We start from the raw sequence: 16637 nt of genomic DNA, 5'->3' as shown, positions 1-16637 counted from the left end.
TATACTGGACTATTTACTTCATTAATGTTTTTATCTAATATGTCTAATTTCAACAGAGCTATGCTGTGATGAAGATGCTCACAGCATTGCAGATGGTTCTTCTATAGAAAGAGGAATAACCAGTATCAGTATATGACTGTATTCTGCTAATCATAGACTATCTCAAGTTGGAAGGGACTCATAACGATTATTGAGCCGAATACTATGCCAACTGCTATATTTATATTAAAGTTAAATAACTTCCAGCCTTAGTAAATAGTCAATGTATAGTAAAAACTACACTGAAGCTAGAGCACTTCAGTACTGAAATCCCCAGTAATGGGCTTTTGCTGCTTTCATTGCACAAGTAAAGTTTGGTGCTTTTATTAACTAGATCCCCAGTTACCCACATGAAGGGATAGTGTGATGTGATGTTCTGTGATGGAAAAAACTTCCACCTCTGTCCTATGACTTTCCTACAAGTGCATGGGACACCTCAGTGCACAGCCCAGGTTGCCCTGTGCCTACAGGCTTTATCCACAGCCGTCTCATTGCAGTGCCCTCCCCAGCTTGCTCCTTTGACTCCTGCCTGCCACGTTCCTCTGCTGTGCCTGGAGAGCTGAAATAAGTCAAACACTCTGGATTTCTAAAAGTAGTCAGAGTAAATGCATCATCTGAAAACATTACCTGCTAAACCCCTTGGCTGCCTTCTGGCCCTTTTGTATTCTTGTTCTACAAGTACACCAGTATATACGTTTACTGATTATAAGTCAGTAAAGAAAAAAAATACGAGGCAAGTGTTAATATTCATGGAAGGCAGAGGCATGTTCAAACGTACTCCTATAAATATTGTTCTAAATATTAGGCTTATTCAGGGAGCTTACTCCATCGTTGTGTGTCTAATCAGAAAAAAAGCTCGCTACTCACATATGAGATAGTACCTCCTCATGAAGTTACCTGCACCAAGGAGAATGTGAACACATTTTTGAAATAATTTCAAAAAAGAAGTATTCTTTCAATGTAAAAAAAACACATTACAGTTCCCATCTGACATAAATTACATCTAGCTATGCACTAACTGCTAAAAATGTGTTTAATTCTATTTATAACTCTTTAAGTAGCTCTCTTTAGTTTAAAGATACCCTTACAGCTGACTGTATGAGCTCCCTCTGGTGGGTGATGTCCCATCTACCACCCAGGACAAAGCAAACAGAGCTCAGTAAATGTTTTGGGTATGCAATTATGTTTGACCAAGTGGAGTTTTGTTTATTTCAGTGTTTATGGATACTAATTCTATATCTAGGTGCAGGGCAGTATACTAATTTCTCACCATCTGATCACATCTCAAACTGCCCAAAGAGTGATATCCAACATTTTTAAGACACTAAAGAGAGGTGCACAAAGGTGTAGTTTTCTACAACACATCGGACAGCAGTTAACATGAGCACCCAAGTTAAATGAGTTCTGGCATCCTAGAGAACCTGAAAGAGTTCATAATACTTACAAATTACATTGTAATATTTTTATTTATCCAAAGTACTTATGTTGAGCTCGGTTAGATTTATATGTACCCGGAAATCTGGCCCATGCAGCTTTAATTTTTCAAAGTACTAGGCAGTACTAACTGATATGCAAAAAGTATTTCTTTAATGGTCCAAAACCTAAGAATCCAATATGCTTTAAGTAACACAGTACAGAACGGCTGACTGATTACCTCTTTTTTGCTGGCAAATTTTAACATGCTTTAAATCTCACACAGCCTGGTATTCATAGCTACTTTTCTAAAAGAAAACACAGGTGTTACCTTCCTATTTTTCTCTTTGTGTTTAGGTTAAGTAATCTGAACACGGGAAGTGTTAGACTTCGGAAGGGTGCCCTAATGCATGGGCAACGTTCCAGCCACGGTTCGAGTTTCAACAACCCAAAGTGGCTGTGCTAGAATATTGGGAGTGCTTTACCAGCAACGAATTTGGTGGCTCTTGCACACCCCACAGTTTATTTGAACAACCACATTTCTGGAATATTTGGGTTCCTAGAATGTTTTGGAAGGAAAAGGAGCAGAAAAAGCATGATAGTTTGCTGTTCTACTTTAGCTGTTTCAGAATTCCATTTTAATTAATAAGAGGTTTATGTTTAGTCACTTGGCTGAAGCTTGGCAAGAGAGAAAATTCTAGTTACACTATGTTTAAAGGTGAGGCATGAAGACAAAAGAAAACATAAGCAGGATTCTACCAAAGGCAGTGTACAACATTTTTAGTAGCAAGTTTTGATAACTCTGTAACTCCTGAGTATGCCTGTATGCGCACTGTTTTCAGGTGTTTATGATGTTCTCCTAATCTTATAATTTCTATTCAAGAGACTTTTAATTCACAGTTTGACTGTGAATTAGAAGCCAGAGTGCTCTGATGTAAATCTACCACTATATTACTATCTAAAAGGGAATTGTCACCGATATAATTACTGTCTAAAAGGGAATTTTGTCATGAGAAAGTGGCATTTAGATGTGCTTAACATTGCTTCTGAAATGAGGGCATCCACATCTAAGTGAGCAAGGCTGCCTGGTAGGTAATCAGCAATGTCAAGAGGGCAACACATGGTAAACTGGATTTAGGCCTGGGTTCAACACAGCACTTACTGTGGCCACATCAAACAAATCTCTTGAACACATCCCTAACTTTAAGCAATGAGCAGTCCCCAACTGATTTGCCAACAGGAATATTCACAGTGGTGAAGTTTTATTCATGCACTGGAGTGTTTTGCTGGATCGAGGCCAGAGAGACCAGCACCTCAGCTTGAAGCCGGACTATTAAAAGTTCACTGGAATTTAATTACGTGCTTGGAGTGTTTAAAAACCACGCTGCGTCAGGGCCTTTCCATCGAGCTGTCTGTCAATGAGCTAAAGAGGTCCTCACAGCATCTAACAGCAGGGAAGACCTTCATGCTATGAGGTGTGTACAAAACTCAGGCATCTTGCTCCAGCGCCTTGAGCTGGATCTAGGTCCAGCTGCAGCTGCTGAACAAGTCAGATGCTGGCATAAGATGTCGAAAGTAATGCAAAAAACATTCTCTTACTGTCATTCCTGGTAAGCACATTTGTTCCCACTTGCACAAGTGCAGCCATGCCAACCCTTATGAAGTGGCTCTGTAGGGTCATTATATGGAACTATATGAGTTTTTTTAAAAAAACACAAGCAAACACAGAAGAAATGTCAAATATTTACAAAGCACTATAAAACACACCCAGAAATGGCTCTTAACTAAAAGAGTAACAGCGTAATACTGGTAAAGAATTTTAGAAATACTCCTGTTGCTTTTCTTTTCTTTGGAAATACTGAACTAGAACAAAAATGCCATGGGTGTCTCTGTCAGATAGGTCCCATTCCTCCTCTCCCATCACACACCACTCCCTGTTCTTCCAGTAAGAGGAGATCTCAGCTGCTTCAAAGATGAGATAGAGAAATAAAAATGTTTCTCAAAGCTGTGGTTGCAACACCCTTTTCTTGGAGAAACTCCTCTCTGCTGGGGATGTAGGAACTGGGCAGAGGAGGACTGCTTGGGTAAAAGGCATGTCCTCTGCCCTCCACGTGAATGCCTGCTCAAATATAGATGTGTAATAAGCATATGAAATTTTCAGTTTGCATGTGGTAAGTAGACTTGGAGCTAAAGTGTTTCCTAGCTAAGCTCACTCTGTAACCCAAGAGCTTCAATGCATTGGTGACTGTTCGGCACACACGTGGCTCTCCCCATACTTCAGACAGGCATATATGACCATAGACAATTGTGCTTGTGATTTCATGTCGCAATTTGATTCTCCCGTGCTGTCAATAGCCTTCCTTAATCCTTGTAAATCGTAGAGGCAGATGTCATATTCAAACATAAAATGATCAAACACCTGGACCCAGGAAGGATGAAGACTCTGCCTTTAAATTTGGCTAGAACCCACTGCTACTTTTCTGATTTCCTTTATCGCCAGTCACTACTAATCAAAAACCAAAGGTTTTCTTTCTTTGTCTTTCTTCCCTTCCCCACCCCTTTCCCCATTACCCTTTCTTTTTTTCTTTTCTTCTTTTTTTGTCTAGTCAGGAGTATTAGAACATATGCTTACAAAAGATAAGGGACTTCAAGTGCCTTTTTAAGATAGATGGGTAGTGAGCTCAGACCTGTCATGATATGTACAGCTGAACAAACAAAATGGCTATTTCGGTACGATCTTAAGCATTTGGAGCTTTTTGTCTGATGACACACTTTCTTATTTCAAGAGTAGGAATTACTTCATATCTGTCTGAAGCAACCAGAGGATTGATGAAACACATCATCTTCAGCTAGTCTCAGCCTTACCGGAGCATTATTGATGACTTTTATGTAAAAATAAATAAACTTCTAGCCTCATTTAATTATTTATTAAACACATTTCTAAATACCATTTCAGTTACAGGGGTCAATACCAGCTAAAGGATGAGGTTAGAAGAAAAGTAGTAATCCACAGTGGGCTTAGATTGCTCACTATATAATTTAAGTTTTCAAAACTAAGCAGTGTTTGGGTAAATAGCACGCAGTGGTCTTTCAGGGCTTCATTCGCAGGGACTGGGTAATAGCACTTTCTAAATGTCTTATTTTTGAAATAAATCAAAATTGGTACATCACAGCAAGCCAGACTTCACCTCTGAAAATTTAGACTTTATGAAGATCTGCTCTGCCATCTGACAAGGACTTGGACAGCACATAAAGTGCCACAGTTCAAAAAAGACGTGAGCAATTCGGATTGCATGTTATCTGGGCCTGATGCTATTCTGGGAAGAGAGTCAACAGCAGGGAGTAGGTGTCTGTTCAGACTGTAAGGTCTCCTGTAGAGGTCTTCTACTTTTCTACTGACTGTAGGGACTTCGGGGTCCAGTTACCTACCAGCTGGGTCTCCATGGGCCTCTTTCTTACTGCATCTTGCATGTGTATAAAAGAGCCATTCATTCACTTAAAGTTTGGCTCTCTGCACTGAAGTATTAACCTTCTGGGAATGCTGTTAAGACTGAGACCCCTGGCACTCTGAGCCATACTATGTGGACATAAAAAGTACCTAAATCTCATATTCCGAGCAGCATCAGCACCAAATTGTTCTGTCTTCACTTGAAAAACTCCTCTCAGAAAGCAAATACATATCAACAAAGTATTCTGCCAACCACACAGGTGGGTATGGCATGGGTACAAACTTGAAATCAAACATGAAAGGGAACTTGAAATCCTTATGGTATTTCTGTGCAGCTATAGTCATTGCCCTCTTGAATTGAGGGGTCTGACATAAAGCCCCACCGCACACCACGCACAGTCCGGGTCTGGGTGACTTCCTTATGGAGCCACCTCCAACATTTGCAGGGGAAAGTGGAACAAAAGGGACTGCTCCACAGCCTTGCCTGGCTAATTCTGCCTGTTGCTCTTCATGTGACTGGCAAGAGGCAGAGAGGTCTTCAGAGGACAGAAAATGTGTGGCCTTTTGTCACCAGGGCTCCAGAAGTACCATCAGCTGGCAAAGCAGCAGCCAAAAAGACTTCAAGCCTGCAGAAAAAATGCTCCCACAACTCCACAGAAGCTCTAGAGCCCACAAAAGTAAGAGGAGCTACATTGGAAAATATGACAGAAATTATCCTGTTAAAAAACAATTTACAAAAATATTACTGTGGTGCTGCAATGAAGATGTATGGGATACAAACAGACAGTTGTCTCTACTAAATAGGCAACTGTAATCAAGAAGAGCTTGAGCTTTCTCAGCATTCAGCCTGAAGCTTCTTCAAAGTGGAAAAAGATCATTTGGTACTTTTGTAGTCTGTGAAAGAAAAAACCACAAAAAATCACCAAAGAAACACTGTCTCTGTACGGCTTCTGGTCTGAAGGCTGATAACTGGAAATCCTGGAGACAGACACCTGACCAGTGGTAGGACTGCTTTTTTGATATGCTGAAAGAAGAAATTACTCAGTCATTTGAGCTAAGAAATACAGGAAATATGCCCTACAAACAAGTTTGCTCATCTGAACTCTTTGACCTTCAGAGGGTTTTGGTGATGTCTCAGCTTAAGAATAGACTTTTTATTCTATATTTGCAGAGTCATAAAGATCTAGAAAGAAGATCGATACACACTGCAAACCTTGTGACAGTGTACAATGGTCTTTTAAGGGCTTCCTTGGAAAACTGTTTTGGACCGTTCCCTTCATGTGCAGAGGAGAGGGGGAGGAAAGCACACAGTGATTTCTTACCACCCTCCTCCCCAGAGTTGGTCTGTAGGACCTAAAAACCCAGGACACCTCTGCCGACTCACCTTCACTGCTGCAGGAGCTCCTGGGGACTCCAAGCAGGAGCACACCCCCAAAGGAAGGAGAGCACCCAGGCTCCCCAGCATCCTCTGCCATGCCCCCACCTGCAGCCCACTTTGTCCGTTCACTCTGACAGCTGACCAGCTGATCTGGATTGCTATTTCTTTCAGTTGCTATTCCAGGTGATTCCTTCCTGGATCTTGTTACTGATTTTCTTTAAAGCTGGGCTATGCAGCCTGTGAAGTCAGCTCCTATTTCATCCTTCCTTCTGCCTAATTATTTCTGGAAAATCTGTGTGCAGCTTATTCATGCATCATTGGTATGAACTGACAGTCCATTTGGATAGAGCAGAAATGTTTACTTCTAATGCTGCCTATAAACAGTTCCAAGACTGAACTTTTCTGTTACCTATTCTTTCTGCTAGAACTTTGCTTCCTCATTTCCTTTTGTGAATTGCATGATTTCATTGCATTTCTTCTTAAAACTGCTCCAACCTGATGTCAGATGGATGCTTCTGTAGAAAAATTAATATAGTACCCACACCAAAACTTTATTAAAAAGATGGAATTTATTGGTAGCAACATATTAACACTTGATTTATTAACAGTCAAGTAACTTTCTTGATGGGCAGCTTTACCCTGATTGCACGTCTCTAGCAACAACTACTTGTTTTATAATTATTCTGCTTTCCCATCTCTTACTGACCAGTTGATTTATTTTTTATCAATGCTCTTTTGAGCTCCTTCTTTCCTTTTTTCCTTAGCCAACAGCAACCATTTTTATGCCCAGTATAACCTTATTTCTCTTTCATGACCTGTAGGGTACAGAGAGGACTCTCTCTGGTATGTCTGCTTTGGCACTGATAGTCTAGAGGTACCTTTCCTGCCTGGAACCCATTTTCCCAGATTTTTATTTCCTACTTGGATCTAATAATGCAAACATATTTTGTACTTCAACAGTTTCTATAAGCAGGATGACTTAAAATTCAACAGGCAACAATACAACTTTTCTCAGCACTTCCAATTTGTTTTCTAGAGAATTTTTTTGTTAACTAATTCTACTTCATTCCATCAGTGGTTAAATTTTATGCATTCACTGTAAGGGTGTTCCAGGGCATTACCTACTTAAATATCACTTTTTTTCCTTTGAATGAAGCTTCATTTTATATATATGTATATGTATACACACAGATATATATATATATCTATATCTCCCATAATACTTGCTCAGCTATGGTGGCATTTAGTCAGTGAATCACGCACACCTCGGATCGGGAAGTTAGCTAGCATAGTTGGCAATACGCTGTATTTTGCTGTTTGAAATCTTGACAGCATCTGAACAAGCTCAATTTAATCCAAGCCAATTTTTACATTTTTAATGTCCTGCTGCCTATTTTTATAACCCACCAATGACAAGCTTAAAATAATGCACACAGATTAAAAGAACATTCTTGTGATGTGTTCAGGAGAGCAGCGGTTTGGTCAACAGAAACAGGCTAATGTCTGGAGAACTAATGAACAGAAGGAGATGAGAAGAACTAATGAAAACTGGTGATGGCAGTTTTGTAATCCATTTTGTACCAAAATCATTCAAAAAATGCAGAGAGGAAAGAAATGGAGAACCTTGTCAGCTTCAAAGACAGTGTCCCCATCACCAGAAAATAGGTTAAATAGGTCAAAGCACACATATGGAGGATGAATACGGATCTTCTCAGGTTGGAAGTGGGTCCTTATGCAGCAAATTTTGCAAAATTTGTGAGCAGGAGAGCAAACAAGAAACAGAGCCCTAACATTTAGGTGCTGGGGCTTCCCATCCGAACTTTATGCTATTATTTTTTTGATATAATTTGCAGCCCTGAGGTAAAGGGCTGAGTATTTTCTGTGTCCAGCTAGGTGCCCCACTCAGAAGGCAAGGTGCTGCAGCTTGCAGGAGGCCATGCCTTGCCTCTGCCCATCAGGTGCGCTGGGTTCATGGGCTGGGGCACTGGAAATGCCACTCAGCATTCCTACACCCCAAAACTCCAGCAGAGCACTTCAGCAGGGATGAGGCACTACCTTCTTGGGCTGCGGCTGGCCTGTGCATGCTGAGAAGCACAGGCAGAGGTACTGAGAGGATGCTCAGGTCAAACAGGGAAGGATGGAGTAAACTGAGCGGTATTCAGGCGGAGAAGCAAGGAGCATATCGCTTGGTTTAACAGTTTGGGTGTCAATGGACCCCAGTTTTAGACAACCAGATATATCCATATACACCTAGGTATGTTTCCAAACTCCTCTCACAGTCCAGTATTTGCAGTTGTGCTACCCTATCATCAGCTCACAACTGCTGGTTTAATGGCTGTACCAAATGCAGTGTGTTTAAAACACACTAGCTATTTGATTTGTGAAGTTGCCTCCCTCCTCTTTTTCTCTGTTTAACACTTTACATCTTCTAGCTCTCCTGAAGAATCACTGAAGAGCAATGCTTGCAAATAGAATGTTCTTTAATTTTCCAATGCAAGAATGCAAGCTTTTGTTAATGCCTTTGCTAATTATTTAGGCATGAGCTAGATGTCCTGCCTAAACTTAGGGTGGAAGTGCAGGTGGGTGCACAGATCCCAGCTAATACCGTGATCTCTCTGAGGAGAGACACTGAGCACAGCAGACCCCCTCAAGGCTGGGGTCTGTGAACCACTGGGAGGTTCCTGGATTGTGAGTCTGCTCAGCTCTCCATGAGGGCACTCGCTTTGGACTAAGGGCCTGTAGGATCATGCTTTGCTTGTCAGAGAGCCACACCACAGGCCTCATCTGGGGAAAGTGCTGTCTTTTTTGTTTGAAAACCTTATCATCTTTATTAACGTTCACTGGGGTATACTGGTTTATAAGTGTACTGGTGGACTTGTGTCCCCTCGCACCAGTCCACATTAACTCACATCCTTCTGGCTGTTCCCCTGCTCTGTGGGGACACGGCTCTACAACACACAACATTATTCTTTACATAACTGTTAAGATACAATGTCATTTAAGGAATGTCACGACAAATAAGATAACATTTAATTTAAACATGATTTTGTATTTAATATTGAAAATAACAAGATATGACTTAAGAAGTAGCTTCTAAGGTAGATTTCTCTCTTCTTACCAGCATTGGCAGCATAAAAAACTGGCAGAAGTTGAATTCAAACAACTACACCACTTCTGATAATCTATAGTGTTATTTCAAGACCAGAAAGTACCTAGAAAATACAACTGACTCGTCAGTCAGCAGATTTTTTGTGCTGCATCATTTCCACTGCAATTGGCAAATAACGAAAAAACAAGCAAGCTGTTCACATTCTGACAGAATTAAGGCTTCCTTGGCACTGTACAGCTGAGAACTTTTAAAACCAATCTATACTGCAATGTGATTTGAGAAGTTTCTAACCATTTTTAAGTGGTTATCTAAAGTATTTCTCACTTTATGCAACAGCAAGTATTCATATCAGTGATGGCCAACTTTTTATTAATAGAAACATATGAAGCTTAGTCATTATGCCCTTACAAATACAACTGCCAACAACATAAAAGCACTTACAAGTTTCTTGTTGGTAGAAGAACAGCCACTAATACAAATAAACATGACTGTGCTGACACACATGACCTCTTGCAAAGTGACAAGATTTGCACAATGAGACAGAACTGGTAGAGCCTCGAATTGTGTTTTATTTACATATCAGTTTACATTTTAGCTGATCCAAATGAACTTTGACAGACAGGTTTAGAAACCTTGCATAAGGACCAGCTGGGGAAGAAAGTAATTTTCCAAAGACAGAAAAATTTGTTATTAAGGATTATTTCACAAGAACATTTTCTCAAGACTGTTTTTATACAAAATATCTACTATTTCTTGTTTTTTAAGATTGGTGTTTGCAAGTTTCCTTCCTGCTCTGCTACATTATTTCAGTCTTCTAAATCATATTGTGCCACCAATGAAACTGCCAAGTGGTATTAAAGTAACACAAATCAAAATGATAAGAGAAAAAACTCTATCCTGATATTTCCTGATATGCAACAGAACAAGGTATGTTTTGAATAGATTTCTAAAAGCTTGCTCATTCAGATCTTAGTGGGATTACTCTGCTTATTGACATATACTCTCTTAAATGCCTTAGCAGATGAGGGGCTTGGCATATACAATTTTCCATTTGACTCTCCCTTTGGAGTATTTACCATACAACCCTAGAGCTGTGTAATTTTGCATAAACATGCTTACATAGGCTATAAATGCCAATCACAAAGCCTATGTTCCCCGCTGGAGTGGCAGCTCATTTGTGTTCCTGAATGCTTCTCTTTCATTCATTGCTTTGTTCCAGAAACATTATTTAAAATGCCAATGGATTGTTCATCCTTACCTATGCTTTATGTGCTATTTTTTACTGGGATAGGGTTAATTTTCATCAGAGTAGCTAGTAGGGTTCTGTGTTCTGGATTTGTGCTGAAAACAGTGTTGACAGCCCAGGCATGTTCTTGCCATTGCTGAGCAGCGCTTGCACAGCGCCAAGGCTTCTTCTGCTCCTCAGCCCACCCCACCAGCGAGTGGGCTGGGGGTGTGCTAGAAACTGGGAGGGGACACAGCTGGGACAGCTGACCCTGACTGACACAAGGGATATTCCATACTGTGTGATGTTGTGCTCAGCAATAATATTTGGGGGAAGAAGAAGGAGGTGGGGGACATTTGGAGCGATGGTGTTTGTCTTCCCAAGCAATGGTTAGATGTGATGGAGCCCACCTTTCCTGGAGATGGCTGGACCCCTGTCTGCCCATGGGAAGTGGTGAATGAATTCCTTGTTTGGCTTTGCTTGGCCGTGCAGCTTCTGCTTTACCTATTGAAGTGTCTTTATTTCAACCCATGAGTTTTCTCACTTTTACCCTTCTGATCCTCTCCCACATCCCCATCGCTGGGGGGGACTGAGCTGCATGGGGCTTGGTTGCTGGCTGGGGTTAAACCACACCACCTTGCTGTCTGTTAATAAGGCAGTAGTCACCACTGTGTATCTATATGCAATTTCTGCGTGTATTTATTAAGATCTTAGAGAAAAACATCTAATTTGTGTTCTAGTCTTGGCATGCAAAAACCTGCACATTTTTATTACTTAAATTATCATTTTAAGATTTCTTCTCCTAGCACTGTGTCAGCTGTGCAGTGGCTGCTATGTTCCTCTGCCTGAAAGGAATGTGCAGTATAATGTATCTCCTGGTGTCATATAATAACCACCATGAAACAGAGTCACTAGCTGCTCAGTTCAGTATGTTCTCCCCTTTTCCTCAGACTGTACGTGAAATGTGACAGGTGGTGTCATTTTTTACTGGATAGTGATTCATAAGCATTTAATTAGAACACTGGTATTTTGTTCTTTCTTAGAAGGACTTCATGTGAGACAATTACCACAATTTCCGATTTACAACATTGGTCACAAAGTACAAAGCATTTGTGTTTTCTCAGGCAGTAACTTGCTTTCACGTGGTGGGAAGACATGCAAACAAGCACTCAGCTGAAGGCTTGTATCTTATCAGGACCAAACATGACTGTGCTCTGCTGTGGCTGCACATAGAGATGTAAACAGGTTGACCATGACTTGCAAAACCTGAACCCCCGAATCCCAGTTTTTCCAAGTCATTCTGAGGTGGATGGACATGAGGAGAAATGGGTAACATGCACAGGGACAACACACTCCCCTGAGAATATTACTCCTGTGAGCCACTCACATACCCTAACCTGACCAAGGGTGTTTGGAGAGGTCAGCCAACAGCAGACTGCTCTGCTGAGCACTCCCCCGTGAACCCCCAGTAGCAGCGGTGTGCTTGGCAAAAGCAGGTAGAGGAGATATTGCTCTGGAGACCCTATAAATGGTCATATCCCTTAGAAAGGCTGCAAGGGTCTCAACCTCCTATGGAGTATACCCAACTATAGGCAACGGTCTTGCACAAATTCCTAGTACAGCCAGCTACATACTGGGGTAGCCTTTGAGTCAATACAGCCACAATTTGCTAGGTAGATAAAAAGATGAGGATTTAGTACAAGAGCAAGGAGATCATAGTGGCATATGAAATCATATGAGAAAATTAATCTCCTAAGCTAAACAACAGTTGGAAAACACCTCGCAGAGAATTCAAAGTCATGTTTGTGATTGTCCTTATCAGGAAATAAGTCTGTGTGCAAAGAAGCACCCCACAAGAATTTGATTCTCTCCCACCCTTCTAGTAGAGCGGCAGCCCTTCGCTCCCTCTGCCTTCCCTCCTCTTTCTCACCCCTCCAAATGCTTGTTGAGAGGTAAAGCAGCCAACAACAATGTAACTCAATTGGTCTCTTCTGGGCACTGAAGACCGTACGTGAGCTCTGCAAACAAGAGATACGGGTTCATTTCAGGAAATACGCAATTAGAACTATCGCCAACACACCCATAGGCTGCTTTTCACAACTACACTCAGGCCTAAGATCCATTTGTCCAGTTTGGATATTGAATCTGGCACAAAACATAAGGTGATGGGAGGCTGTGGTGTGATCCAGGATGTCTCAATAAGTCTTCACTGACTTTTTCAGGCGGTTTTGCGAGTGTTTTAAGAAGCTAGCAGGCTAGAGATGCTCTGGTTGGAACCGCATCCAGGCTCCCAAGACCTGCACTGTCATTAAGCGCAACATTTACACATTTGCCTGAAAAAACAGCAAGTCTTAAAAAGTGTTTTAATCATTTGACAGTAGCAAGAACAGCACCAGAGATTTTTGCTGAGTAGATACATCAGCTTAGTCCCTGACTAGGCACCTTGGCCTATTTCAGCTGTCCTTTAGTACTTCATCACCATTAAGGGAAGGCTGAGGGTGGATCTCACCAATGGGTACAAATGTCTGAACGAAGTGTATAAAGATGACAGAGACAGGCTCTTTTCAGTGGTATCCAGTGACAGGCAATGGGCACAAACTGGAACGCAGGAGGCTCCACCTGAACATCAGGAAACACTTTTTCACTATAAGGGTGACTGAGCACTGGCACAGGTTGCCCAGGGAGGTTCTGGAGTCTCCACCCTTGGAGATATTCAAAAGGCATCTGGACATGGTCCTGGGCCACCAGCTCTGGGTGGCCCTGCTTGAGCAGGGGGGTTGGACCATGTGACCTCCAGAGATGCTTTCCAACCTCATCCAGTCCGTGATTCTGTGAAGGGAAATGGGAAAAGAAAGGGTGTTCCTGAGATAAACTTTGCAAGTGGTTTCAAGAAGATCCTACCTTGCACCAAACTCCAAAATGTTTCTAAAAAGGGTTGTGAGTCTCCTCCAGTGCTGGCAGAACCAGTCTCCACAGGTGTGAAGCACCAGCTGTTCAAAGAAGGGAGAGGAAAAGCAGGAACAGAAGGAAACTGTCTGACCACTGTGTCCAAGGCAACACCTCATAAGACAAAAAAATTAACAAAGAACGAAGTTATCAGGAAATGACACTATATAATCAGTTCCATCGTTTATATAACGAGTTCCAGATTTGCAAGTACACTTTCCAATTGTCAGCTTGCTGTTTTCAGCAGCTTTCATCCTCTGAGAAGAAATGACCACTAGTTTGTGCATCATCTAACACTGGTTTCAAGAAGAGACTCCATCACAGTCAGCCCCAGTACAGAAAATTGCAGGTACTTTTCTCTCTCTTTTTAGGTATTGATGATGATACCTCCTCCGTGTCTTATTTGCACTGGTTTACTTTTTGCAGTGTGCAGCAGTTTTGGGCTCTTTGTTACTTTCACAGAACTAAGCTAGAGATAAAATCAAAAGTAGAGTTAAAATTGGCCTCATTTTCCTTTCCGTATGAGTTGTGCACTTAAACCATGACTCACCACGGCTTGCAGTCACACCCAAGCACACGATGAGCTGAGTGGCCAGTCACTTGAGAACAGGAGGAAATCCAGATAGACACAGCAGACGGGTGAAGATTGGCTCCCTCCTCTTACTGGATCACCACAGTGACAAACAAACTAGTAATCACTCCGGTTTCTCAATTGAGATTCCAACTTTAATGAGTTGCAGAAACTGAACAGCTTCTTTTGTGGGGCGTTTGATATGCAGCTCTAAACAAGCAGGCACTGAATCAATTTTTCCTCTGTTAGGACAAACGGGAAAGTGTACAACCTTAGAAAAATAAATACCCTTTCCAGAAAGCTGTAACATTAGAGTTAGTATGTCAAACAGTCAAACTATCATCCTGGATATCGTTGTGTGATCAATACAGAAGCAATAAGTTTCAGTAAGGACCTTATGCTGTGAAATTAAAACCTACCCAAATATTTGAATGTATGGTATTCTTTCCTAATTTTGGTATGCTTTCCAGCCTCAGCCAGGTCTTCAAATACCTCAGTCACTTTTGCAATCATCCTGTGTAGCAAAAGCAAGCTGGGTGATCATCAAGAACCTATTTAAGCAAAAGAGTAGCTTAATTAGGTACCTTCAAAAAAATACGTTATACCATGCTGCAAAAAGCCTCTACTTTATGCCACTGTCAGCCACCTCCAAAAGCAAATGCAATTTCGTTGTTCACTGTTCTGGTCCTGCTATACTTACAGTAGCCTTCAGACAGCCTAAGTGCAAGTCCTTCAGAAGCTTTCTACCAAAACATTTTAAAATGAATCCTTCTTCAGGCATTAGACTCAAAAGGCAAATATGCTTATATATACTGGAATGACAATTCATTTCCATAATTTCTTTCAGAGAGCTTGCAATGTTTCTGTCTAATGCCAGAAAACCTAGCCTTTTGAATCATTTAACCAGTGTTTTTGTTGTTCATCTGTCTGTCTTCGTTGCGTCTGACCTCTGGGATGATTGTAATAGAAAAAACATTCAGCTTTTCTTTCCTTTCTTCACTATGACTCAACATCCTTCTCCTCTCAGGGGTATGACTACAGTTCTTAGGGAGTCAGTCCAAAGTTTCAGTGTTTCAAGTATGGCACAGATTTATGAATCTGCATGTGTGTGAGAGAGAGGCCACTTCTTTCCCACTTTTAAGGGTCTCACCCACAAATACTTTTGTCCTTCAAGAGAACTCAGGGTACCTCCTTCCACGGGTATAAGGAACGCTCCCAGGGTTTTCATCTGGGGCAGGGTGGGGAGGGTTTGCACTTTACTAGAAGAGCAACAGACCAGTACTCCAGATAGCCCTGATAACGTAGCACTAATGAGCAGACTCCTCAGTTACAGCAGTTTAGAGTGAAAGCAAGAGAAAAGCCGGGAACCAGACACACATGGGAATAACGGACTACCAGATCTTAGTCCTCCTAAAGTGAGCACGTGCCATCCCAAGTTGCTAATTCAAGAGACTGTCAATAGACTATAATATAAATTAAAGAAAACAGAGTGGCTCTTCCTTCCTTAGTACAGCAAAGGCTATTTTCTGAAGAGATGGCTCTCTTCCCCCAGCATGACCCTTTCGTAGGGGAAGGGCACACAGAGACGGTGGAGTTTGCTGTGCATTTAGTTTGTGGCCCTGTGAATCCTCAGCCCTCCAAGCATGAGGTGTCTCACCAGGTCTCCCCCCCCATTTCCCCAGAACCTCGGTGCCTCCATGAGTCTATGTGCAGCTGGCTGAACACTAGGCTTCTGCTGGTTTCAGGCTTAGTGGTTTTCTGCTGCGGAGAGCTAATTCGTCTAAAGCCCACACAGCTGCAATCCCACAGCAGTACTTAGGACTCCACACACTCATCGAGCCCTGGATGACATACACTGGCTTTCCCACATACGCTGAGGTTTTCTCCCAGGCTTCAAAAGAGCCACTGTGTGACAATGCCTGGGCTGGACAGTCTGGCTGCAATGAATTCACCTCACATCCTGAGCAATCCTGGTGTCTTCCCAGATCCCTCAGATCAGGCACTGCTGATTGCAAAATTACAGTCATTAACAGTTTTACACCCGGTTTCCAGGAAAGGAAATCCATTTTTCACGAATAAATTGTTTTCCTCTTTCAAGCTAAGTACTCGGATAGTTTTTTTCAGCTGTCCTGCTGCATTTCTCATTCTTTGGTCTTTTCATACACCTTCCCCAGCCTATCTAAGCAGACCTCTTATTTTCCACTTTAAAATCTGTTTCCCACCTTTTTGCCATTGTCTATACACAGTTCATAACCCTTCTCGCAAAATAATAAAAAATAATATCTCATTCTTTTCAAGAAAAAAAAATCCCATTTTTTTTCCCCCCATTGAAATATTACTGTTTAATTTCAGGTTGCTGTTTTAAAAATAATACCTGGGAAAAAAAAGCAGCTTTAACTGAGAGGCTAGTTTTCATTTTCAAGATGCTTTGCTGAGAATTTGGACCAAATTAGCTTTAGATTTAAGATAATAACTTTTATAATTGAATTTTAAAAGACAGTTTACTAG

The sequence above is a fragment of the Falco naumanni genome, chromosome 2 (genome assembly GCF_017639655.2).
Source record: "Falco naumanni isolate bFalNau1 chromosome 2, bFalNau1.pat, whole genome shotgun sequence".
Lineage (NCBI taxonomy): Eukaryota > Metazoa > Chordata > Aves > Falconiformes > Falconidae > Falco > Falco naumanni.
Note: the sequence above shows the minus strand (reverse complement) of the source record.